Here is a 17,265-nt window from a genome sequence, read left to right as displayed (position 1 = left end):
AATGGAAAAGTTGGAATGTTAATGTTAACAAGTCCTTATCCATATAATTCACAGCCTCTTTATCTCCAAACGTTAAAGTACAAGCTATTGAAAATGATTTCATTTGCTCAACATGCACTCGTTAACACAATTGACTATCATATGGATTGAACATAATCAAAAGGATTACAGTTTTCCTATCTACGTACAGCAAAGTTTTAAAAATAAGTCACAGCTCTCAAGTGAACTCTTCTTTATAAAGCTAACAATACCTTATTCTTTGTCTGCATGTATTTTTTTTTTCTGCTGCTAAAGGTTTTGTTGGATAAGCAAGTGATTCTTTACACAGCCTGACTTTCTGAAGAATGGTCTTGCTGCCTTGAAAAGGACTCATAATCCCGGCATTACCTCTCCTTAGATACGTGCGCTGGGCTCCTCAGGGAGGCTGTGAAACTCTGACACTGAGTGCAGTGTGCAGTATGTTTGCCAAGAAGTATTCTTTGTCGGGAAGATGAGGACTTTTTTTATTTACCTACGGACACAGCATGGTTTATAGCCTCCCAGACCGAGGACATGGAAAAGGAAACTGGTAAAAACAAAATCGAAACCAGCTAGTTGGTAAAATAACTTTAGTTTGCACAAAAGGAGATAGGGAAACTTTGAGAAAGGGAAGTCCTTAAGAATTAATCAAAGTGGCTAAGTGGAAATGGTATTTATTGGGTACCTATTGTATGCCAACCCTTGTATAAAGTGCCTATGTAAGTTTTATACCATGTCTTTGCAACAAATCACTGACATGCATGTTATCCCCACATTTTAAAATTTTTCTTTTTAGATAGAGGCATTGATATTGAAAGAATTTAAATACTTATTCAAAAATCAACTGCCTAAATGTCTCTTCATTTTGAAAATCCTGAGTCGCCAGATTCATATACAGGAATATAAGTCAGGTAAGAACATTGCTAAAGACAAGAACATGATTTACTAGAATGTGGTTTACTCTTTCCCTCTTCTTTTTCAAATACTCAGTATATATTTTTCTAATGCGCTTCTGACCCTAGATGTAGTCTAGTCATAATGTTTTCAGGATTCTGGAGGAGTAAGGAGCCCCTTAAAATTAATCATGGTGAAATCCTTCTCTTCCTGATCAAATACTTTCCATCTGCTTAATAATGACAAACTTTCCATTAAATCTCAATTTATCATGTGTATTCTGCCAAAGTTCTCTAAAACCTAACCTAAGGCCAACATGGAGTAAATATGCCAGATTTATCATTTCACTAAAAACAACTAAGAGACCAAAATCTATGAAATAACATTTCCCAACCTTGCACATTAGGTAGCACAGGAAACTTATATCCGAGACAGGTGAACTCTGATTGCCCCCAGGTTATGGCCTCGTGAAGCTTACCAGACTGCAGTGCTGAGAGGGAGGACCCCGTCAGAGCACAGCAATCCTACTGAGCTAAAGGGATGGAGCTGGGACTCTGGGGGGTGTGGTGTAAAATTAAAATCTAATATTTTACACTAAAATCTAATATTATGTGCTGTCTTTATATCTGATGAATTCAAGAGGACCTCGATTGAGATAACCACAAGTTCTTCTCCTAATTCTGTTCTTGTGGATGAGGGATCCTGGCCAAACAACCTTCCTCATCAAGGGGACTAGGCACAGTTCCTGCTTATCCTTGAGTAGTGGTTTTCAGCTCCCTGACAACCCATGGAATTATTAAATAAGCCAATCACGGCCTCCCGCAGGAAACAGGGTCACCATACCCTCTTAATACTACAAAGCTTGCCTCCCATAGCCTCTGGTTATTCACTCTGTTCCCGAGTGCCATCAGCATGAGACCCTGTGTGGTGTGCTGTGTCCTCTTCCCCTAGAATGTGAGTATACACAACTAATAATATATGTGACTATGGTCAATCATATGTGTCCAGTGTTGGGTAACATGTGTTTGGTTATCCCTATGACTCTAGGGTGGAAATCCCTTTCTCATCAATGAGGCGAACAGGAGGTGATTAAAAGAGGGAGGCCAAGATGACAAAGGTTTGCTGGTCAAAGTATCGGAAAATAGTAACCTGTACAGAAAGAAAGCAATGGAGATCTGCGGAGCATTTCTCAAGTCTTTGTCTCATTGCTGATAAACACATATGTGAGAGAAACTACTAGAGGGCAGAGAAAGTATCATGAAACAGGAAAGAAAAAAACGTCATAATTTACAGGAAATCATATAGAGTACTTAGAACACTCAGTAGCATCTCAGTAATGGGGCAAAGTTAGATATAGATTAGTCTAATCTAATGAGACCCAACATAACTTAAAAACAACCTCAAAAAGATCTGTGTCTTTGCAAGTGACTTAACTGCGTTCCAGAACAAAGCTCAAGAATATTTATAAATATACAAAAATATCCAGCAACAACAAAGTTAAAAGTCACAGTGTATGGCATTCCATTAAAAACTACCAGATAAGTGAAGAACGAAGAAAATATGACCCATAAGGAGGAGAAAAATCAATCAATAGAAACAGACCTAGATAAAAGAATTGCTAGCCAAAGACATTAAAACTGTTATTATTATACTTCTGTATGTTCAAGAAGGAAGAGGAAATATTAAACATGTCAAGTAGTGATATGAATAATACAAAAACCCAAACTGAACTTCTAGATGTGAAAACTACAATGTGCGACATGAAAAACAATTGGTTTGGATTGACAGCAGAGTGATGCTTCAGAAGAAAAGTCTGGTGAACCTGAAGACATAGCAATGGAATCTATCCAAAAGGAAACACAGACAGCAAAAAGTCTTGGGAAAAAATGAATATATCACTGGTGAGCTGTGGGACAACTTCAAGTGGACTACCACATGTGTAGTTGGAATCAAAGGAAAATAACTAGGGGTGAAAGTTAAAAGAAAAAAAATATTTGAGGAAATAATGGTTGAAATTTTTCCAGACTTGATGAAAACTATAACCCCACAGACCCAAGATACTCGAGAAATTCCAAGCACAGGAAACATGAAGAAAACAACATAAAAGCACATCTTAAACAAATTGCTTATAAACAGCGATAAAGGAGGCTGGCCCAGTGGTGTGGCGGTTCCATTTATGCACTCTACTTTGGCCACCCAGGGTTCACCAGTTCGGATCCCAGGCATGGACCTATGCACTGCTTATCAAGCCATGCTGAGGTGTCATCCCACATATAAAATAGAGGAAAATGGGCACGGATGTTAGCTCAGAGCCAAGTGTCCTCAGCAAAAAGAGGAGGATTGGTGGTAGATGTTAGCTCAGGGCTAATCTTCATCACAAAATAAATAAAAAGTTATAAAGAAAAAGTCTTAAAAAGCAACTGGAGAAAAATAATGTGTTTTTAACAAAAGGATGAAGACAAGAATGACAGATTTCTCATCAGAAACAATGCAAGTCAGAAAAGAGTGGTACAACAACTCTACTAAAAGAAAACCCTGTCAACCTCGAATTTACAACTTAGTAAAACAAGCCTTCAAAAGTGAAGGTGAAATAAAGGCATTCTTAGATATATAAAGTTAAAAGAATCCATCACAAGCTGACCTGTGCAACAAGAAATACTAAAAAGTCCTTCAAGCAGAAGGAAAATGATATCAGATGGAAATACATATCTATGCAAAGCGATCAAAAGCATCAGAAATTAGAAATACGTGGGTAATCATATTTTCTCTTCTTTTTAATCTCTATAAAAGTAATTGAATGTGTATAGTAAAAAACCACAATGTGTTGTGAGGTTTATAGTATATTTAGAAGTTAAATGTATGGCAGCTGTATTACAAAGGCCAGAAGGAGGCAATAGAAGTATACTATAGTAAGGTCTCATGCTATACATGAAGTCATATAATATTACTTAGGTTATAAGTTAAATATGTATAAGAAATGTTGAAGATTTGTCAAAAGGACACAGGAGCAAACTGATAGGGATCCTATTCTGGGAAAATTTGAGCATCAAAATAAATCATGATTTTATTAGATTAGAACCCATTGAACAAATTAGGACTCCATGAGTCCACACTGATGCAATAAATAGACAAAAAATAAGTAATTAAGGGACAAGAGAAAGCTCCTCCTTTATTGTGCCCCTAAACTTCATACTTTCCCGATGTATAAGCTAGCCTTTTTATGAATCGTACACATGGATGGTGTTCCGTAGATCCGGTCTAAATTCTACTTTCTGATATGGATTGGTAAGTCAGTTCCAATAAAATGAAAAGCTCATTAAACTGTACAGACAGCATATTTGATTGAACGCATGAAACAAATTTCATCTATCTATATTTGGAATTTTTCTTGTTATTGCTTAATCGATTTAGAAATACAATTTGATTTTTTATTTGCTTATATATTTCTAGTCTAAATATTTTTGAAATCTTCATGAAAATTCTCTTTTCATAATATGCCTAGTCTAGTTTTGAAACCCAAGGGAAAAAAGCATATGATTTTGATAAACAGATAGCTCAATTGACCCTCTGAACTTTTAAAATGCAGCTATGTGCTCAATGTTAGCACTGAAGTTGATCTATTTGGGCTTTTTGAATCCAGAAATAATTGCCTATGTGTGAAACCACCAGATATGCTCGCTTGCTCTCTCATAAATTTACAGAGATCATGTTTATTGTTACTTCTCAAAAATAAAGTAAAATTAACTACTACTCTCTTAAGACTAGCTACCGAAGTAAGACAGAAAAGCCTTTTTAACTTCTCCTTTTCTTTATATTTGATATCACACATACTACAAAAATGGTCATTGTAGTAAAATATAACAAAAACTTTAGACAATAGAGCCTTATCATATAAGGACATATAATGAACTTCAGGTATGCATGTTTTGGAAAAAACAATAAAAAGCTATCTCAGGTAGAAAATGACAACAGAAGAACTCTATCTTATTCCATCCTTCCTTCCATCTTAATTCAGTGCCAAATATGTGCCAGCAGCTCTTCTAGGTTCAAAATACCAACTCCTTACAGTCAAGATTCAGAAGCTGACCATCAATGTCACTTTAAAAAAAATTCTATTTTATTGCCTGAATTAGATATGGATTGCTTTTCTGAAATCTATAAAAAATTGCCAAAGTAAAATCTAGGTATTGAGACTAATACTTAATTAATAATAGTATTATTAAAATAATCTGGAATGATGTTTGATAGAAGTTTTAATGACTATAGGTTCTGGGTTTTTTTTACAGACGGCTATTAAACACAACTTTGAAAATTATCTTCAGATAATAAAGAAACTCAATGAGATTCTTAGAAAGGATTTTTAGTAATCTTTATTCCTTTAGGAAAAGAAATTACCTGATTTTCTCCCTAGATATATTTTAAGATGGAGTTGCAGAGGATAAGACACACAGTCGTCTGAGCCAAGAAGTTGAGCACTTTCAAGTTTAAAATTTATTATAGATGGCCGTCACAAAACAACTCTGTAACTATATGATAAAGAGAAGAGCATTTGTGTTTTCTTTAGTTTGTTTTTTGACTACAAAATCATTTAATCCCTCCTCCCCAAAGAAACAAACATATGTATCTATGCTCACAGTGTTTTAAAGTTTTTTTAAAATAGATTGAATGAACGAGACAATTAACAGTCACATAGCAGTCAATACAATCCTACAATAAAAGTATTGAATTTTTCCAGATGAAATCGTCATTGACCTTCTGATAAAGCTCACCTTGCTCCTAAAAATATGAGCGCTTTAAGCCGAAAATCTTTTTGATTTATTTGGTTATTATCTAGTAAATATGTTATCAAAATTTTAACTTCACAATTAAAGATAACAACAATCAAAAAACAACTACCCAAAAGCCTCACACTGGACTCCAAGATGATTTCAAAAAGGATTAAAGCTAAAAACAAACAAGCAAACAAACAAAGAAGTACTGAAATACCAAACTCCCTAGGGTAAATGAATATATATCAAAAAGATGAAAAATCAAAATTTAAAAAGATGCTTGCCCCTTATTTAATAATATAGAAAATCACCCAAGTTGCAAAGAGTCTGCTAGCTTCTGGCCCTAGCAAATCCTTTACTTATTTGATTATTTTGTTAATAGTAGCCTAAATTTCTAAAAGCCTTATGTATTTAGAGAATGGAATCAACAAGAAGGCCATTTTGATTATGATATACATGCATAAAATTTGATATATGAAGAGAGTGAAGCCCCACTCTCATCCTTCTAGCTAACAAAACAGTGCAAGAGGAAAGGGAAGAGACAGACGGACCCAGGAAGGTCAGGGCAGAACAGGTAGGAAAAATAAATTAAACACAGAATTATAGAAAGGTAATATTTGCTTAAGATAGTCCTAAGGCTGTGCTTTCAGTGATGAAGATAGAATTATCCAGATCAAGTATTTGTCGGTGGGACTACCAAATTAGCATCCCACTGAGTATTCTTAGCCTTCTGGAATAATATTTGAGCATGGAACTTTATGTATGTATGTATGTACGTATGCATGCATGCATGTATGTATGTATGTATCCAGCCTGGGGTGAGGAGTTAGGTGGGACATGTAAATTTGGGCAGTTTCCGATTAAACAAAATGTAAAGTTCTCAAGAACAGCACTGGACCCGTTTAGTGTATCAGGAGATTATTAATTATTTATTTGCCTGCTGAACTGCTTTTTATGTTAGTCATTTGACCTAGCTGACGTTAATAACTCCATTTCTGTCCAGAGCCTTTGTATTTGCTACACTCTCTGAAATACCCTTTCTCACAGATTTCTGTGGAAGTCATTCAGTCCTCATTTCACATGTCTTCTCCCAGCACCTTCTCTGGAGACCCTAGCATCATTCCCACTCCACGAGCTCTCTCACATGACTCAGCCTGACGTAGTTCATAGTTTCCATCATTATGTAAAAACACCTCAGAAAAACAAAAAACCGAGCCATCCCCGATGGCCTAGTGGTTAAAGTTTGGTGTGCTCCACTTTGGTGGACCAGGTTCAGTTCCTGGGCACAGAAACACACCACTCCTCTGTCGGTAGCCAAGCTGTGGTGGCAGCTCATACAGAACAACTAGAAGGACTTACAGCTAGAAAACACAACTATGTACTGGGTTTTTGGGAGTAAAAGAAAAGATAGAGAAAGAGAGGAAGATTGGTAACAGATGTTAACTCAGGGCAAATCTTTCCCAGCAAAAATAAATAAAGAAGAAGATTAGCTGTTTTCTCTGCTGAACTGACCCGCCCTCACCTAGAATGTAACCTCTTTTTTTTTAAAGATTGGCACCTGAGCTAACAACTGTTGCCAATCTTTTTTTTTTTTTCCTTGCTTTATCTCCCCAACCTCCCCTCAACCCCCGTACATAGTTGTATATCTTAGTTGCAGGTCTTTCTAGTTGTGGCATATGGGACACTGCCTCAACATGGCCTGATGAGCAGTGCCATATCTGCGCCCAGGATCTGAGCTGGTGAAACCCTGGGCCACCGCAGAGGAGTAAGCAAGCTTAACCCCTTGGCCACGGGGCCCTCCCCGAATGTAACCTCTTTGAAAGCAGGGATTTTTATGATTTTATTGAATAGGTGCTCTATATTCAATTCCAATTAGGTGCCCAAAAAATGTTTATTGAATGATCTTACCCAGAATTTAGGACAGGCTTTATTTCAAAATACCCTTTCCCAAATATAACTGAAAAGATGTGTTGGGTTCAAATATGCCCACATGTGTAACAAGAACCATGAGTGTTTTAGTCTATGTTAATCTAACTTAAACATAGATAAAAGACTACATGGGGTGTATAGCAGGTTCCAAAATGATTGTCTAGTTCTTTCTAAATAAGAAATTGAGAAGAACCATTAGCCAGTGTAGTTGAGAAAGTAGTGTTCATGTCCTAGAATGAATAAATTGTTTCTATTCTGATCTGATCTTTCTTCTTCTTTCCAAGGTGTCCCAAAGTATCATGCTGCCCTGGTCTGCCCTACAACTGGTTTCTTGCATGTTTCAGAGTTCTTTTTTTTTTCTGGTGAGGAACATTGGCCCTGAGCTAACATCTGTGCCAATCCTCCTCTCTTTTATGCATGTGGGATGCTGCCACAGCATGGCTTGATAATCAGTGTGTAGGTCCACATCTGGGATCTGAACCCACAAACCCCAGACTGCTGAAGTGGAGAGTGTGAACTTAAACACTCTGCCATTGGGCTGGCCCCATGTTTCAGAATTCTTGGTAGCATTTCTTATGTCTGACCTTAGAATTGACCAAAATATTCTTCAGGTTGGAAATGTTTATCAATTGATTGCTACCCAAGTTCGCTCTGCCAATATGCTTTGCCATCCACTACTATGGATTCTTTCTATAACCTCGTGATTTTCAACTCTGCTTGCACGTTAGAATCAACTGGGGAGCTTTTAAAATTAATATTGCTTGAGCCCCATCTCAGACCATTAAATCAAAATCTCTTAAGGTGGGGCTCCACTACGTCTTTTTAAAAGCTCCCTAGGCAATTATAATGTGCAGTCAATGTTTAGACCCACTGCTTTAAGCTGGATGTCATGTTCAGCATCTCCTTTCTCTCTGTAATGCTACAGTGATCATAATGTTTATATTCTACTTCTCTGACACCAACTGCCATTTCCTAGGTAAATCCTAGCCAATAAATAGTGTGCCCATTGCGAAGAAACATAGATATCACGATATGACATGTATGTATGTGTGTATGTATGTGGCATTACCTCTGTCAAGGTGTTCCATTCTCTAACAATTTACTAACACATCCATACATCCCATACATCCATCTGTCCATACACTTGTACGTAACTCTGGATCGCACACAGATGCTCTACTTCAGACAGGAGCTACCCTACCTCCTTTAAGATAAGACATGAAAAAAACTCCTCTTCCCAAAATACTCCCAGGAAATTGCTATAGACAAATTCTTGAGTCTTAAACGTGGATGCTTCATTCTAGCTGGAGTGAATTCCATCTAATACACACCTTCATGCGTAGATAATCTTTCATTGCCATCAGTAGTCTTCCTGTAGCCTTTCAGTTTTTCTATTTAAAAAAGCTTTTATGATGGGGATATTTCTTGTTATAATCTCCTGTTATTATTAGGATATACAAAGATAAAATATTTTTAAATGTATTAATATTATTGCCAATCTTAAAAATATATATTCAACATGTTCTTGAAACTGTGGCAATTGCAAAACAACAAAAAAATCAACTTAAAAGAAATTTTGCAATAATGACACTAACAGAAAACTATTATAATAATAAAAGCCTCTTGACTACCCTGCAGTTCCCAGCCCCTTCCCTGGGGATAGACCCAGAACGTTTAGGCTATGTTTTTCCAAAAGATTTTACTATGCATACATAGAATACATAGAGTTGCTGTTAGCATTTTGAACATAGTGGTATTATTTATTTTTACTCTTCCTCCTTTGCTATGCATCTGTCACTCCAGCCAAGATGCTAAGAGGCCCCCTGCCTCTGGACCCTTACACAGCTCATTGCTGGAGCATTAAAACATGCCAAGAGCCAGGGCTGGCCCAGTGGTGTCGTGGTTACATTTGCAAGCTCCGCTTTGGTGGCTTGGGGTTCACTGATTAGGATCCCGGGTGCAGACCTATGCACTGCTCATCAATCCATGCTATGGCAGCATTCAACGTACAAAATAGAGGAAGATGGTCATAGGTGTTAGCTCAGGGACTATCTTTCTCAGCAAGAAGAGGAGGATTGGCAACTGATGTTAGCTCAGGGCTAATCTTCCTCATAAAATAAAATAAAATAAAATAACATGCCAAGAGCCCACAAGAAGAGCATAACTTGTCATGGGACACCAAAGAGAAACAGTAAAATTGTCACCACCTTACTTCTTTAGGTAATGCTGGACTGTTTTTCATGGGATATGGATTGTTATGGTGATGAGAGGGCAGGCCAAGTGTGAGGAGATGGGAAAATAACTTCAAGGCAAGTTCTTTAGAGCTAAAATTAAAACATCACATTGAGAGTCACATTTTATTGTTTTATAAGATCGCCTGAGCAAGCTCACACCCTGTCTTCTCTGTATTACTCTCGAGGGGAAGGGTGAAGACCCAAGCTATTAAGTAGGGGCAGGAGGGGTGAAAAGAGTAATATTTCTGATGGCAGCAACACAAATAAGTGGCAGTTTCTCAAGGTGTGGTCCATGGACCACACAGATATAAAGAAGAGTTGAAGCTTGTTTAAAATGTGTAGAGCCCTCACCTCTCCATGCCAGTATGCTGATCTCGGACTTCCAACCTCCAGAATAGTCCTGGGTTCAAGATGGCGAGGGAGGCGGATCCTGAACTCATCTCCTCCCATGGACACACCAGATCTGCATCTACATGTAGAAGAACGATCCCTGGAAAAAAAACCTAACAACCGATCAATGCTACAGATCCCACGAAGGAGAGAAGGCCCACATGGAAGTGGGTAGGAGAGGCTGGGATACAATTTTGCCATAAACCCCCATCTGTGCAGTGACCCACAGTTGGCAGGGAACTCAAGACCTGGAGCCTCTCCTTGAGGAGTGAAGGGTTTGAACCCCACATTGGGCACCACAACTTTTAAGACCTGCACCTGAGAGATGAGCTCCCAAAACATCTAGCTTTGAAAACCAATGATGCTCAGTCCAGGAGACCCACAGGCTATATAAGAACTGAGAAAAGGCTTTTATAAGGCTCACCCAGACTCACCTACTCTAGGGCTCAGCATAAAGGCAGCCAATGGAGAGGCCCAGGTTTTCTGTGAATGAGGCTCATTTGCTAATCTTAAAGTGTCTCCAGAGGGGTAGGCATCTAATTTAACACACATCTAGGAGTCTTCTGGCTGATGGGTGCCATCTTCAAACTCTCCCTCTGCCTGGCTCCAGTGAGTGGGCACCATCTTTTTTATCTTTTTTCTTAACCCTAGGCTCTCCCCTTCCCTTCTAGGTGAGGCTCCGTCCGTCATGTATATGTATGGATTGTTTGCCACACCAAGATCTTCAGCAGCCAATATGTTGACTATCAGCAAAAGTAACTGCAAAGGAAGACTTCCTCTTGTAGGACCCAAAACTTTAAGGCTTCCCCAGTTGATCTTAAAACTACTCACATTCTTGTAACGTCTAAAGAGACTTAAGAAAAGATTTAAAAATTCATAAAAATCATTAGGAAATAATTTCTGTAGATTCTGCTGGGGGAACATAGTTTACTTGGTATTTTAAATCTCAGTGTAGAAATTGTGTAAATGTGGGCTTAGCCTAGGTCCTTCTCGTTTTTTCTGGTTTACTTGATCTTCTAGGAAATACCCACAGAATGTTGTCCAAAATGTCTCACAGACTTATATGACTGGATCCATTTGTTCCTGGCACTTTGAGAAAGGCGGGTTCTTTCTAACCGGGCAGTCTGGTGTGTTCCTTGCTCAGTGTTGAGTGTGATTCCTGGGACCTGAGACCCTCCTGACTCCCTCAGCTTCCTCCAGTCCAGTGTTGCCCATTGTTCTCTTGTGTCAATTGCCAGCAATTTTTTTTTTTTTTTTTTTTTTTTGCTGAGGAAGACTGGCCCTGAGCTAACATCTGTGCACATCTTCCTCTACTTTATATGGGGCATGCTTATGACAGCATGACTTGCCAAGCTGTGCCATGTCCACACCCAGGATCTGAACTGGCGAACCCTGGGCCGCTGAGAAGCAGAATGTGCAAACTTAACTGCTGCACCACTGGGCCGCCCTTCACTGCCAGCAACTTTTGATTCAAGAAGCTTCCTCCCAGGTGAGAGCTGCTGTTTTTCCTAAATGCAAATTGTCACACTGCAAATTTTTACATAAAATATTTGGGCTCACAAAAACAAATTTAAAGGTCTTCTCTAGGACCTTAGGCATGTCTTCCTCCCTTTTCCCTCCCCACCCTAGCCCACTGTCCCCACTCAGACCCCCGTCCTGCCCCCCTCCCACTGGTGTCCCCCTCCTGCTGATGTTCTCTCACTGGTGCCATCCTCCTGCTCATCCTCTCCTCCCTCCTATTTGGCCTATCCCACTCCCCTCCACCTGCTGCCCCTTTCCCCAACCAAGGGTCCCAGGTACCTCTGACCCATTCTCTCTGCAGTGATGTGTAGAACATGGCCACCATGTCCAGCAAGCATTGGGGTATGTTTGAGCCCTACCTGAAGAGCTTCTGCATCAGGTCCACCAGCCCCATCCAGATCAAGATCCGGAAACTGGAAGTGCTGACCAACCTGGTGGATGAAACTAACATCCCTACTATCCTATGAGAGTTCCAGGCCTACATGTGCAGCATGGACAAGCACTTTGTGGCAGCGACGACCAGGCAATTGGACACTGTGCAACTAACATAGACTGAGTCCTTAACACCTGCCTTAACGGGCTGATGCAGCTCCTGTCCCACCATGATGAGCTCATGGTCTAAGAGTCAGTGGTCATCATTAAGAAGCTGCTGCAGGGGCCGGCCCAGTGGTGCAGGGGTTATGTGCGCACATTCCACTTCGGCGGCCTGGGGTTTGCTGGTTTGGATCCCAGGTGCGGACATGGCACCTCTGCTTGGGAAGCCATGCTGTGGTAGGCATCCCACATGTAAAGTAGAGGAAGATGGGCACGTATGTTAGCTCAGGGCCAGTCCTCCTCAGCAAAAAGAGGAGGATTGGCAGCAGTTAGTTCAGGGCTAATCTTCCTCAAAAAAAAAAAAAAGAAAAGAAAAAGCAGCTGCAGCAGATGCAGCCAGCACAGTGTGGGGAGATCATCTAATACTCGGCAAAGTTCACAGACAATATCCTGGTGCCCATGGCTCAAGCCAGCATCCTATGGCTCAGTAGCGAGTACTGTGAGAATGTCTCCAGCATTGCACCTGACATCCTGAGAAAATGGCCAAGTCCTTCACAGCAAAGGAGGATATCATCAAGCTGCAGGTTGTCAACTTGGCGGCCAACCTCTACCTGACCAACTCTAAGCAGACCAAGCTACTGACCCAGTGTGTACTGAGTGTGGTCAATCCCTGACCCAGTGCACTTCACCCAGAGGCTTATTAATCCTTTGGAGCAGGGTAGGGCCCTCAGCCACCATGCCACAAATCTCCGGACACTCAAACCAGCCCCCAACTTAGAGTCATCTTTCAAAGGATGAGCTCACTGTCCCACCTGCTCCATAGGCTATCGGGAGTTCCCAGACTGGTCAGAGGAAGCCTTAGACCCGTCTGTGTGTGACGTAGACATATCTGAATGGACCAAGTGCTCAAATCAGGAGATGGGGAAGGAGAAGGAGAAAGTCTTCTACTCAGACTCCCGGGGGAGTCAGGGCCCACAGAGTCCGCAGACAGTGACTGCGAGTCTGAGAGTGAATGGACAGTAAGAGCAGCACCAAGAGCAGCTCTGGGAGTCCAGCCATGAGTCCAATAATGAAGACCAGGATGAGGAGGAGGAGAAAGTGAGGAGCAATGAAAGTGAACAGAGCGAGGAGGAAGGTAAGAAGAGAAAGATGACGAAGAGGAAGAATGTGCCAGAAGGACAAGGAGAAGGCTTGTCCTCGGGAGAAGGCAGCGATTCCAGCAGTAGCTCACCAGAGTTCGGGATGACATCAGAGTCTGAGGAGGAGCAGGTGGGAAAAAAACCCTCCCAGCAGCAAAAGTGCCCCTGCAGCCAAGGAGATTCCACTGCTTGTTCGAGGACTTCTCCTCTCCCAGTGTCCAGCCCTTTGTACCCCCCAAGGTTGTGTCCACCAGTCTGGCTGCTGACCTTGAGGGCCTGTCACTCACAGAGCCCCCCCACTGGTGTCGGGTGTTGGAAAGCAGTGGCTGCTGCACCTCATAGCTGGTGAGGGGCTGACTGTGGACTACACCTTCAGACGCCAGCCTTTCTCCTGGACCCCCACGTGGTGTCTGTTCCCTTCCACTTCTGAAGCAGCTCTGATGCCCCTATCAAGGGCCCGCCTGTGGGCACCCCTAAACTTCCAGCTGCCATGAGCATCCTTAAATCGAGTCCCTGGCACCTGGAGAATCTTCCACTACTGTAATGGGCGTTAATTTCTGTCACTCAACATAGGCGGCCATCTTCCAGCTGTGCACACAAACCTGGTAGCTCACTGGCTCCATTCAGCCACCCACTGGGGAGCCAATGGCCCTTGTGTTCCTGGGTGAGAATGAGTCAACCAGGGAAAGCTGACGTGCATGAATGAAATCACAGGGAAGCTCAAGCTGCTAGACACCTGTCAGAGTGACCACATTGTGGTACAGAAATTAACTACCACTACCAACCTTGGTCATGTCCCTTGTGAGACATATAATGAGTCTGGATTTACAGAGAGGACACCGAGCAGCAGGAGCCTGTTCCTGCTGACCCAGGACACCTTGCCCTCTGGAGCTTCCCAGCTGACAGTCAACAGTGAGAGATGGTAATCGGCACCATGCTGGAGAAGGATGCGGTAGGATCTGACCCAGTGACTCCCAAGCACTGTGACCTCTTCGGCCCCCACCTGTGCCTCCCTCATGACATTTGGACTGTTAGCCCCTTTCTCTCTCTTTCTTTCTGTCTTTCTCTCTCTCTCTCTCTCTCTCATATCAGACTCCTCATGCCAGATAGCATCCAGTGGGTCCTATCTCCCTCTGGTCATTACCAGGCTCCCCACAATTCCCCTCTCACGAGTTCCTTAGTGACCTGTGCAGAGGGAGATGACAGCTGCTCCCTTCAGTCCCCCCAGCTTTCTTCAGCTATTTATGTTGCCAAATCTCAATAAAATGTCTTCTCCCTCACATATATATTATAGTAAATATTACGTATTATTATATATATGATAGATGTTAACCAGACTTATGGTGGTCATCGTTTTGCAATATATGCAAATATGGAATCATAACATTGTACACCAGAAACTAATATAATGTTATATGTCAATTATATCTCAATTGAATTAATTAATTACTTGATTAAAATGTGTATTTCTGGGCTTTAATCCAGGAACATTGAATCAAAATTCCTGGGGGTGAGCCTAGAAATCTTCATTTAAAAGGTGTTAAAATCATTCAAAAAATCTTAAAAAATCTTCAAAAGAGATGATCTTAAAGCATAGTAAAGCGAAAAGCAGTTAAAGTATGCCTTAGACATCTCTTGTTTCAGCAGTTCCCCCTCTTCGCCTGGGCTTTCCCACATTGGACCAGCCCTTCAGAAGGGACCTTAGTAAACTGGCACTAAGGTGCCAGAAGAAATGACCAAAAGAAAAAGAACTAAGATACCTGGAGTCTGCTCGTTCCATAGGAGCTATTTGACAGCAATCATCCAAATGAGCATCTACTAAAAGTCTGAGAGAGACAATTTTGGAAACTCAAGGACGACAGGGATTTCTGACCTTAAGGGGTTTACAATCTGATAAGAGACAAAGTTACACAAGACAGTTGTGTGAGGAGAAAAGTAAATCTAACCCACTAATTACTTGGGTAATTGCCTTCACTTTTACATCTGCTTTGACTATAGAGATAGAAACTCTGATTGGAGTCCTCTAACCTCTCGTCTAGGATTTTCCATTAAATATCCTAACTGTATAACCATAATATAGTCTAGATTTTCCAGTCTGTTGTCTAGAAATTTCTTTTGAGTTACCCTGTGTATAAACAGACTATAGTCTGGAATTTCAAGTATGTCTAGTTTCAAATATCCTGGATTATTTTCTCAAGTTATTAAAAGATTTTCAGCCACTATGCAACAAAAAACAGTATGGAGATTTCTCAAAAAATTAAAAACAGAAATACCATATGATCCAGCTATTCCACTTCTGAGTGTTTATCCAAAGAACATGAAAACACTAATTCAAAAAGATATATGCACCCCTATGCTCATTGCAGCATTATTCACAATAGCCAAACTTGAAAGCAACCTAAGTGTCCATGAATGAATGAATGAATAAAGAAGATTTGGCATATATATGCATATACAACGGAATACTACTTAACCACAAAAAAGACAAAATCGTACATTTGTGACAACATAGATGGACCTTGAGGGTATTGTGCTAAGCAAAATAAGTCAGACAGGGAAAGATAATTACTGTACAACTTCATTCATATGTGAAAGATAAAAAAACAAACATGCAGATATGGAGAACAGATTGGTGGTTACCAGAGGGGAAGGGGACAGGGGAAGGGCAAAAGGGGTAAAGGGACATATATGTATGGTGACGGTTGGCAATTAGACTTCTGGTGGTGAACATGATGCAATCTATAGAGAAGCCAAAATATAATGATGTACAGCTGAAAATTATAAACCAATGTGTGTTATAAACTAATGTGACCTCAATTAAAAAATAATAATAAATGAAAAAAAAAGATTACGGAAATTCGATCACTTTGAAATGTTCTACTGCTTTTGTACTCAAAAGTATTACAAGACAATTACTATTTTTTCATTCATTCATTCTAAGTCATAGATTGAGAGCAGTCTATGTCCTGGGATACTAGAGATGATTAAAATTTGATCCTTGTTCTCATAGACCGCAGCCTAAGAGATAAGGCAGATACATAAACGGTCAAGGGCCTCAATTTTTGAAAAAAAAAATATATACATATAATCACCATATAGAATATATCTTTTCCCCTTTGCTTGGCACATAAGGATGATTTTAGAATCCACGGAAAGATGGAATTACTACACCAAAGTAGTCCTGTATAAGTTGGGTGGAGAGGGAGTGTACATTTTGAACAAGCAGGGCTATGGGCAGGTGACAGATCAGGCAAGGAATCTTATTTTAGCAATGGAGAAGTAAAGGACCTGTAATGATCTACTCAGGGAAAGAGAGTGTTCCTTAAATAGTCACTATCTGACATGCTTTTTGCATGTGATAACTAGATTAACTGTGACACAATAGGATTTAGGGCATGAGGTGAGGGAAGCAAGAAGAGCTCTCAACAGAGAATGCAGATAGGGCCAGAGTCCAAGTTTGCCTTGCCCCACCACCGAGAAAGATGTCATTTGTGGATGAAAGCACCCCTCAAAGAAGTTTCAGCGTGGAATTCTGGGATGGCTTCATGTGTCACCCCAGCTCCTTCTCCTAATGGTGTCAGGAGCCTCAGATGCTAATTGCCTCCATGAGTTTCTAGATTTACACACTGAATGCTATGACATAATCCTAGAGGAAGACAAGGAGATTGGGGAAGACAGATGTCTTCAGTCCTGCCGTGAGAGTAGAGAGAAGCAGACCCAAAGCGAACCTGACAACTTTCCCTTTAATTGATGTAAATTAGGAATCCCTCCAGCTTCCAAACCGTTTTCTAATTAAGTTCGATATGAATGATGGCCCGCATTTAGACAGTTGAAAGG

At 40.5% G+C, this 17,265-nt stretch overlaps 1 pseudogene; it reads left to right on the top strand.

Moving 5' to 3' along the window:
- The first annotated feature begins 12,069 nt into the window (after window positions 1-12,069).
- On the top strand, window positions 12,070-16,450 carry LOC124250204 (AP-3 complex subunit beta-2-like; annotated as a pseudogene).
- The last annotated feature ends 815 nt before the right edge of the window (window positions 16,451-17,265 follow it).

This window comes from Equus quagga, chromosome 13, assembly GCF_021613505.1.
Source record: "Equus quagga isolate Etosha38 chromosome 13, UCLA_HA_Equagga_1.0, whole genome shotgun sequence".
NCBI classification, from domain to species: domain Eukaryota; kingdom Metazoa; phylum Chordata; class Mammalia; order Perissodactyla; family Equidae; genus Equus; species Equus quagga.
The sequence above is the reverse complement of the archived record's forward strand: the minus strand, read 5'-3'. Positions and strand labels throughout refer to the sequence as shown.